General features: G+C 36.6%; 1 non-coding gene across 1 annotated transcript; it reads right to left on the bottom strand.

Moving 5' to 3' along the window:
* Positions 1–7554: 7554 nt before the first annotated feature.
* Positions 7555–7661, bottom strand: LOC142169302 (small nucleolar RNA R71). The gene has a single exon (XR_012699010.1). It is a non-coding gene; the product is annotated as a small nucleolar RNA R71 (small nucleolar RNA).
* Positions 7662–10183: the final 2522 nt, after the last annotated feature.

The raw sequence follows: 10183 nt of genomic DNA, 5'->3' as shown, positions 1-10183 counted from the left end.
AAATGTTTTTGTAGGTGTAAAATATTTATTAAGAAATTTCTCAGTCATTTGGTCCCATGTAGTGATTGAACCTCTTGGCATACTTCGCAACCATATTTTTGCTTCACCTTTTAATGAAAAAGAAAAAAGCCGCAACTTGATAGCATCTGTTGTGACTCCATTATTGTAACGACCCGACCGGTCGTTTTGAGTATTACAGCCTTGCTTCCCCCTTTACTGCTCAAATTGTACTTTACAGTTTTTGTGTAAATTGTCGAGGTAAATGGTTCGGGTCCAGTGAGGTTTTGGAATGAATTGGAACACTTAGTTACAAGGTTTAAAACTTAAGTTAAAATAGTGACCGGATGTCGACTTATGTGTAAACGACCCCAGAATAGAGGTTTGATGATTCCAATAGCTCCGTATGGTGATTTTGGACTTAGGAGCGTGTCCAAAAATTATTTGGAGGTCCGTAGTGGAATTTGGCTTGAATTGCCGAAAGTTGAATTTTTGGGAAGTTTGACCGGGGGGTAACTTTTTGATATCGGGGTCGGAATCCGATTCTGAAAATTTGAAATAGATCCGTAATGTGAAATGTGACTTGTGTGCAAAATTTGAGGTCAATCAGACGTGATTTGATGTGTTTCGGCGCAAGTTGTAGAATTTGAAGTTTCAAGGTTTAATGATTTCGAATTGAGGTATAATTCATCGTTTTGATGTTGTTAGGTTTGATTTGAGGCCTAGAGTAGGTCCATGTTATGTTATGGGACTTGTTGATACAATTGGTTGAGGTCTCGGGGGCCTCGGGTGAGTTTCGGACGGTTAACAGATCTAATTTGGACTTAAGGAAATGCTGGAACTGTTGCCTACTGGTGTGATCGCAGGTGCGATGCCGCATGTGCGCGACATCAGTCGCAGAAGCGGCCAAGAGTGGGACTGGGCAGTGCTCGCAAGTGCGAGGAATTTTTCGCATCTGCGAGGCCGCAGGTGCGAAAGTGTTGTGCAGATGCGGACTGGGGTTGGCGTGAGGCGACCGCAGGTGCGAAGGGGAAGGCGCATCTGCGAGGCCGCAGATGTGAGGTTTTGGGAGGCTGGATGTTTCCGCAGGCACGCATTGTTTTTTTGTCCGCAAAACCGGATGCGCAAGTGTGCAAATCTTGTCCGCAGATGCGGAAATCGACTGGGCAGAACTCGATGGTTCAACATTAGATCCGTTTTTGGATTTTGGAGTTCGGGTTGGACGATTTTGGAGCGAAAATTTTCCACACAACTTGGGGTAAGTGTTCTTAACTCCCTTGTGATTATATTCCATGAATTCATCTTCATTTTTGGTGTAAGATTACTGAATCTTCAAGAGAAATATAAGAAAATTTCTATAATGTCACAAAATGAATTTTTCAAGTTTGAATACTGATTTTAAGTCGGATTTGAGTGAAATTAGTATTGTTGAACTTGTAATTATATGGATTGTCGTATTTTATGAGTTTCGTTGGATTTTGAGACGTGGGCCCCACGGGTGATTTTTGGGGCGTAATTTTGGATTTTTGTGGAAATTATTAGCATTTTGATATGGAATTAATTCGTATGAATTATGTGGACTGAATCAAATTAATTGTGGTAGATTCGAGCCGTTCGGGAGTTGATACGCGCATAATGGGATTTATGGAGCATTGTTTAGCTTGCTCGGCATTGGATTCGGCTTGTTCGAGGTAAGTAACTCTTCTAATCTTGGAGTTGAGGGTATGAACCCTGAATATATGTATTTTGTGAATTGTTGGTAGGTGATGCACATGCTAGGTGACGGGTGTGTGGGCGTGCACTATAAAAATTATGACATAATTGTTATATGAAATTTTATAGTTAAATAACCTTGGCATTTTCCATGCGGATTTATGTGTTAAAGAAATTGAGCTGAAAAACATATTAAAAACCATGTTGAGGCTATGTGCTAGTATTATTGGGACCCACAGAGGTCATATTGCTGTGAATTATTGTGTTAAATTGAAAATTCATACTCAGTCATATTCATTTCATTGCATATCATAACTCAGTTTTATGACTCTATTTTGATGCATATAAATATTTTGGGCCGAATGCCCTATTTTACTGAGTGAGGCCGAGGGCCTGATTTGTGAGGATGAGTGTGGATCGGGGCTGCCCGCCTGCAGCATACTTTATTATTATGGCACGTGAGTTGTCCGTGCAGATTATTGCGCTTAGGCTGAAGGAGCCCCTCCGGAGTCTGTACACACCCCCAGTGAGCGCAGGTACCTATTGAGTGCGAGTGCCGAGTGCTGAGTGACTGGGAGCCATGATTGATTGTGAGGTATGCCTGAGTGGCAAGAGTGATTGTGAGGTATGCCCGAGTGGCAAGAGTGATTGTGAGGTATGCCCGAGGGGCTGTTTATGATTTTATCACTGAATTACATTGCATTGGCATGCACACATGACATACAGGTATAGAGATGTATTTTTTCTCATATTGTACAACATCACATCATTCATGATTTCTCACACATTTTTTACATATGGGCATAGTGATGCATTTGTTTTACAAGGGTTATCCGGAAGGAAAATGAAATATATTATTTATTATTGAGAATATATTTGGAGAAATTTATTATTTTCAAACTATTTATATTATTGAAAACTTCGGCAAAGGATTTGGGTTTTCACTGATGTATTTTAAAGGAAGAACTATTATTTTTGAAATAATAATTTGGCTGAGCATTTTATCTTTGAGTCACTTCTGGTATTATTTGCTTTATGTTATTATGGACTGTTGTGGACTATTGGTTATGGACCCGACCTTGGTGGAAGCTCGTCATTACTTTCAACCTACGGCTAGGTTTATTACTTACTCAGTACATGGGGTCGGTTGTACTGATACTATACTTCTGCACATTGCGTGCAGATGTTGGCTGTTGTTGTTGTTGTGATCGATGGTTGCGGGACTTGAAGATGTACCTGCGTTCCTGTTATAGCTGCCTTTTGTTCAGGGTAGCCTTAGATTTATAAAAGCTCTGTTTATGTATTATTCAAACAGACTATGTATTTATTTCATTTCCGCTTTGTATACTCTATTCTTAGAAGCTCATGATTTGTCCTACCAGTTCTTGGGGGATGTATAAGATTAAGATGTTTATTCACTTAAATTACTTTAATAATTGTTATTGAAATTGGATAATCGAAAGTTGGCTTACCTAGCGGGTTGTGTTAGGTGTCATCACGACTAGTTGAATTTTGGGTCGTGACAATTATACCTGCAAGTTTCAACTAATTCAAAAAAAAATTAGATGGGTGTGAGGATCTTCACTCGCATCACCAGTAAACTGACATGACTGTTGAATGGTTTGAATCAAGCCTGTGCGAATTTCAAAGTTGTTGAAATTTGTGGTCTTTTCAAACTTGATTCTCCTTCAAAATGATCTGGCCTTACATAATCTCTGAATATTCTATCGCGTCGTGGAGCCACCTCATCGAACTGTTCTTCCACTTGATATGGTGGAAGTTGTTTATTGTTATGCTCTTCATTCTCTATTTCTTCACAAGCTATACTTTGAGGAGATGATGTTTGTCCTTTCCTGCGCAATCGAAGAGATGTTTCAATTTTGGGGTCGTAATTAGCCATAGGGGTGGATGTTCGGTCGGTTCGGTTCGGTTTGAAGAAATTCGGTACGTTATTTAGTTTTCGATTTTGTAAAGGTAGTAACCGAAACCGAACTGATATAAGTTCGGTTCGGTTCAGTTTTCTAATTTCGGTTCGGTTTTTTTCAGATCGATTTTCAGTTCCAACATTATCATATTGGGCTCCTTCTATATAATAATAGGACTGGCGAATTTGTTATTTTTTTCCAAAACTTCGGACTTTTTGAAAATACTGTTTTTATTTTTTAAAAAAAATAGACTAAACTTTGCACACTATTATGGATCATAAAATTCAAACATAGTGTAAATTATAATTTTGTGTGAAATCCTCTCGGTGTACTATCATATATGTTGTGAAAGTTTTAATATAGTGAAAGTCTTTAAGATTGGAAAGCTGATGGACTTACTTAATTGGGCTGGGTCTTTATTGGATTGGACCTAATAGTATTAATTTATTACCTATGGGCTTAGCCTATATATAACTTAAAGAATTTATATACTAATAATTCGGTTTTTCGGTTAACTGAACTAAATAAATTAATAACCGAAAACCGAACCGAAAAACTGAAATTTTAATTTAAACCGAAACCGACCGAAAAAACCGAATAACCGAAACCGAAATTAAAAAAAATTTGATTCAGTCGGTTTGTTCGGTTCTGACTGAAATATACCCACTCCTAATTAGCCAATTCTTTTGTAGAAGAGCGGGTCATAAACTACCTGAAATCCTTAAAGCAACGTTTTTTTTTCAAAGAAAATCAAACTTAGTTCCTAAAATAGTAGTGGTGACACTAAAAAGAAAAAAAATGTATATAAACATTAAAATAGTAGTAGTAGTTAATATAACTAGTGATACTAATTAAAAACAGAAAATAAAGTGTGTTTTGTTTAATGAAAAGAGCTAGTTGATCCTAGAAACAATATTATGATACTGTAAAGTAAAATAAAAATTAATATGATAACGAAAGATACGAAAACAGTAAGTAGTTATATTGTTAATAAGAGAAAACTAGAAAGACATTACTAGTAATAATAGTTACAGTAGTAACAAAACAAAGATAACAATAATACTAATACTAATACTAATACTACTACTAATAATAATAATAATAATAATAATAATAATAATAATAATAAATATAATAATAATAATAGTAAGTTCTCAAATTAATAACAAACCAATTAATCTGAAGTAGATGTTGTCAATCCCCGACAACGGCGCCAAAACTTTGACGAGTGTCTGGCATGTATAAAATTCTAATTTATACTCTGTCAAATAATAATATAGAAAGATGTCGAACCAACAGAGATTGGTTTATCTATTCTACAGACGTTTCTTGTTTTAATTACTATTTGAGAAAATGAGAAAGAGTTTAGTTGTGAATTAACTTACTAAAAATGCATGAATAGAGCAATAGAAAATATATTGTTTTTCATAAATATAATAAAAAGGTGCTATCCTCACTTCACTTAATATTTTTATTATACAGTAGATATATTTATTCTTCAATTTCTATTTCTCAGAAATGTATAAATGCCTCTCACGATTATATTTATATATTATTATCATAGTTGAACAATTAATTGCACTCCTCTCGGTTATACGAATTAATCGTTAAAATGGTAATATTAAAGAACCAGAAATATATATGTTAACTAAAACATGCTCTTTTTAGTAAGTCCCTTTCGGTTACCATACTTGTTATAATTGATTACTACAATATTCGCCTCTTTCGATTACAAAGAGTATAGAGTCAATTTTAACATATAAGTGCTAGATGACACTAAATAAAAGTTAACATCTATCAATACCAAAATTAACTATATTACTTCTTTCACCTCTTTCGATTACAGAATTAGTAAGAAGTTAATATATAGTACGAAATAGATAGATGTTAACAAATTAAATAACACCTAACTATAAAGCAGATAAAATTTAAATGAAAAGCTTCAGCTGAAGTATCTGAAATTGAGGAATAATATCTACTATTATATAGAAATATTAAGATCCGCCATTCTCCCAACACAAGAAAAGTTACTACATAATGGAGTTAATACTGACAACGGAAATATTCTTGCCCATTAAATAAGAAAATAGAAAGAAATATTCAAAAGAATAATCCCCCCTACTTAATTAAAAATAGGAACTAGAATAATTTTCAACATTATAGTTTATTTGGAACTAGAAATGATGTGAGTGTAATGGCTAAAAGAATAAAGAAAAGAAGAAACCCGAAAGAAATGAATTCCAAACCGTAGCTCTAAGCTATCTCCCCCTTCATTTCATGTCTTGGAGCAGCTAATTCTGTCTCTATTTATAGATGTTTCCAAGAGTAGTGTGCATTGAATGTTTGGCAACTTGTTATTTCAACTTTGGTAAGTTGTAAGTTACTTTGGATTTAAAAGATGAATTCACGTCAATTTCTCCAAGTTGGCAGTAGCACATGGGCCGCTTTTTCTCTTTTTTATTATTAATTCCTTCTTATTCTTTTAATTTGTATAGGGAAGAAAGACCTTAGGTATGTTGGTTCCTTTTCTCCTCATAATTGATACAATCCAAATGCTTTTACAAATCCAATTCTCAAGTCAAGATACGTGCTCCTCTCTTCCATATCTTTTCTTTTCTTTTTTCAACACCATGAATCTTCATTGTAAAATTTAGCTCTTTGTGTTCAAATTTCTCCAAGGTCAATCATTTCCCTTTTTTCATTAGATAATTATTTCTTGCAAAGAAAATAAAAATATTACTACAAAACTTTAAAGATAATAACTAAATTTATACATTATATTTGTTTCTTATCACCCCCACTAATAACATTATTTGTTTCTATTGTCATTAGTCAATAGCTTTAGACTCTAAAGTAATTTTAGTTAAAAATCATATACATCTCAATTGTTGATTCTCCTGGATAGCAATCATGCAAGAAACTATGAAAATATTGTTTAACTCCAATCCATGTGGATACGATATTATACTATACTATCTTTGACTAGAGAGCATAATTTTAAGTGTGTGTTTCGAGCTCGTCAAATTTTGGTGTCGTTGTCGGGGATTGGTAATTAATAATGTTTGAAATAGTTTGTAGTGTTAATTCAAGAATTTTTCGTTTTATTTTATTTTATTTTTTCGTTTTTACGGTTGGTGTTCTTTGACTGTGCACATATTACAGGTTTAGAGTGGTGCATGACTAGAATTTTTGTGAAGGAAGTGCTACCATACGAGCCAGAAATTGAAAAACAACTGCGACAGCTGAAGAAGGAAAGAAATCTCACCGAGAAAATAGAAAAGGTTGGGCAATCCTCGACCAAAAAACTTATGGCTAGAAATGGTGAAGATAATGTGGATTTGGATGTGAGAGAAGCAGCCCGACGAAGAGAACAAGCTGCACGGGATGCTGAGGAAGCAGTTATTAAAGATGCGCAGAACATCTATGTAGAAGAGAGGGGTCTCAAACTTAATCAACATCAACCCTTGCCTGGGAGACCACTTGGCGATTATGCTAGACCGGTATAAAATCAAGGTTTATCAAGTGTTAGACCACCTCTAATTGAAGCAAACAATTTCGAGTTGAAGAAAGGGTTGCTTCAAATCCTTCAGAATTGTTGTGTCTTCAGAGGGAAGCCAAACGAATATCCAAATACACATCTGATGGAAAATCAAGGTTTATCAAGTGTTAGACCACCTCTAATTGAAGCAAACAATTTCGAGTTGAAGAAAGGGTTGCTTCAAATCCTTCAGAATTGTTGTGTCTTCAGAGGGAAGCCAAACGAATATCCAAATACACATCTGATGGACTTTGAGGAGATTATGAATACCTTTCAATACAATGGTGTGTCACAAAATGCTTACCCACGGGGTCAATTAGAACTTGGGAGGAAATGACAAGAAAATTCCTTGATAAATATTTCTCCTCAACTAAAACAGGTAAGTTTAGAAGAGAAATCCATAACTTCTGCCAGAAAGAAAATGAAACTATTTTTGAAGCTTGGGAGAGGTTTAAGGAGATTATTAGAAAGTGTAAATATAGTGAAATTGAACTATGGATGCAACTTCAGGACTTTTAGGATGGATTGTGTAATGACCTAACCGGTCGTTTTTCCTTATATATCCATGTTCCCCTAAATAAGACTCCCCGTAGGTGCTTTTACCACTTTATGACTTGTGGGGATGGTTAGTTCGGGATTTGAAAGTGTTCGAATTGAAATCGGAACACTTGGCTCCTTAATGTTGGCTAAATAAGGCTAAATTTGACTTTGGTCAACGTTTTGAGTAAACGACCTCATAATCGAGATTTGACGGTTCCAATAGGTTCGTATGATGATTTTGGACTTGGGCGTTGTCCGAATCGGATTTTGGACGACCCGGGAGCATTTCGGTGCTTAATAGTGAAAGTTGACTATTTGAAGGTTTTAAAGTTCTTTAAATTTGGCTTGGAGTAGGTTTTGGTGTTATAAACGTCCGTTTGAAATTCCAAGCCCGGGAATAGTTCTGTATGGTGATATAAGACTTGCACGCAAAATTTGGTGTCATTCTGAGTAGTTTAATTATGTTTCGGCGCGCTCGGAGTAAGTTGAAGAACATGAAGTTCCTAAGTTGATTCAATTTGGTTTGAGGTGTGATTCTTAGTTTTGATGTTGTTTTATGTATTCTGAGGGTTCGAGCGAGTTCGTTTTATGATTTCAAACTTGTTGGTATATTTGGGCGGGGCCCATGGTGTCAATCGGACTAGGCACGGACCAAGTGTGGACTTAGGAGCTGCAGTTGAAGCACCGGGCTTCTAGTGTAACCGCACCTGCGGAGGGCTAGCCGCAGGTGCGAGCTCGCAGAAGCGAGCAAGAAGCTGCAAAAGCAGCCCAGGAAGAGCAGCCCAGGAACTGCAGATGTGGGTGGGCGTGCGCACATGCGAACCCGCAAGTGTGATAGAAGAAATTGAAGCAGCATCGTGTGTGTCGCAGAAGCGGGCCAGCGGTCCGCAGAAGCGGGCCAGCAGTCCGCAGAAGTGAAAGTAGGTCATTGGGCAAGGGCCACATCTACGATGACTTTTTCGCAGACGTAGAGCTGCAGAAGCAGCCAACCCTCCGTAGGTGCGAAAATCAGAGATTGCAAAACCTCATTTAAGACGGGACTTAGGCATTTTGAGCTCAATTATTTCAATCTTTGGGCGATTTTTGGAGCTCTTAGAGAGGGGTTTCAACTAACCCTGTGAGGTAAGTAATGTTTACACAAATGTGAGTTAAAAACATAGATCATGGATATATTTAACATGAAAATTTTGGGAAAATCATGGGTTTAGATGAAAATCCTAGATTTTGATAAAAATGAGATTTAACCAAGAAAATGGTTATGGAATTGAGTGAAGATTATACATTTGAGTTAGTGAGGTTATGGGTAACAACTTTCTTTGAAAATTTTCAGAATACGGGCACGTGGGTCCTAGGATGAATTTTAGGAGTCTTTCAATTGGGGTTAGGTAATCACTCTAATGGTTAGAATATGAACTTTTGAACATATACTGATCGATTTTCACCACATTTGACTAGTTTCGGATTTTCGGCGCCGAGTTTGAGGCCTTGGAGTGGAAATTGAGGCCGAAAAGTGAGCTATGAGACAAGGTAAGTCTCTTGTCTAACCTTGTAAGAGGGAATTCTCCCCCTAGGTGATATAAATTATTATTTGCTTCTAATTGTGGGGGCCACGTACACACGAGGTGACGAGAGTCCATGTGTAGCTACTATTCATGCTAATGTCCGGGTAGTCTAGGACCCAAATCATGGATTACTTGAAATGTTGGCACCCTACTTGTTAGTTAAAGTGCCTAAATTATTTAGAACTTGTTGATTAAATTGTGGAAGACCATTAATGGAATTTGTGGTACTTTGTGTATTTGCTTTTAATAACGGTTGAGTCAAATGCTTATAAAGTATCCTCTCTTCTTGTGGAGCGAGCTGAGCGCCTCGGCAGTAGATAGATGCAACTATGGTTCATGTCGTTCGACCCTCGGCAGTGTACACATTATTCCGGATCGGGCCGTACAACCTTGGTATAAATCATGCTTAATAATACTTAGTGCCTAACCATACCTTATATCATGTTGTGGTTTGAAAGGTTACGATTTGTAAAGAAAGTGATCTATCTGGGATTATTAAGAATTATGGAAGAACCTATTTGCTTATGCTTGTTGATGAGTTATTATTATTACTTACATTACTCTTGTTATTTAGAAATTTATTTATTCATATTGCTAGCCCATTGTAAGTATTGAAGTTGACCCTCGTCACTACTTTTTCGAGGTTAGACTTGATACTTACTGGGTACATATTGCTTATGTACTCACGCTACACTTCTGCACTAACCGTGCAGGATCTAAGGCAGGTGCATCTGGAGGTCCTACCAGCATGCGTCCCAGATATCCCGAGGCCTAGTGGTGAGCTGCTTCCAAAGCCGTTCTGCAGTCCCTAAAGTCTCTCTTTTGTATTTGTATTCTGTCTACTCTATTTCGGAGAGTAGCTAGAGTTTTGTATATTCTACTAGTTGCTCATAAACTTGTGATACCAG

Source organism: Nicotiana tabacum, chromosome 14 (genome assembly GCF_000715075.1).
Source record: "Nicotiana tabacum cultivar K326 chromosome 14, ASM71507v2, whole genome shotgun sequence".
Lineage (NCBI taxonomy): Eukaryota > Viridiplantae > Streptophyta > Magnoliopsida > Solanales > Solanaceae > Nicotiana > Nicotiana tabacum.
This window is presented reverse-complemented; position numbering and strand designations above follow the sequence as displayed.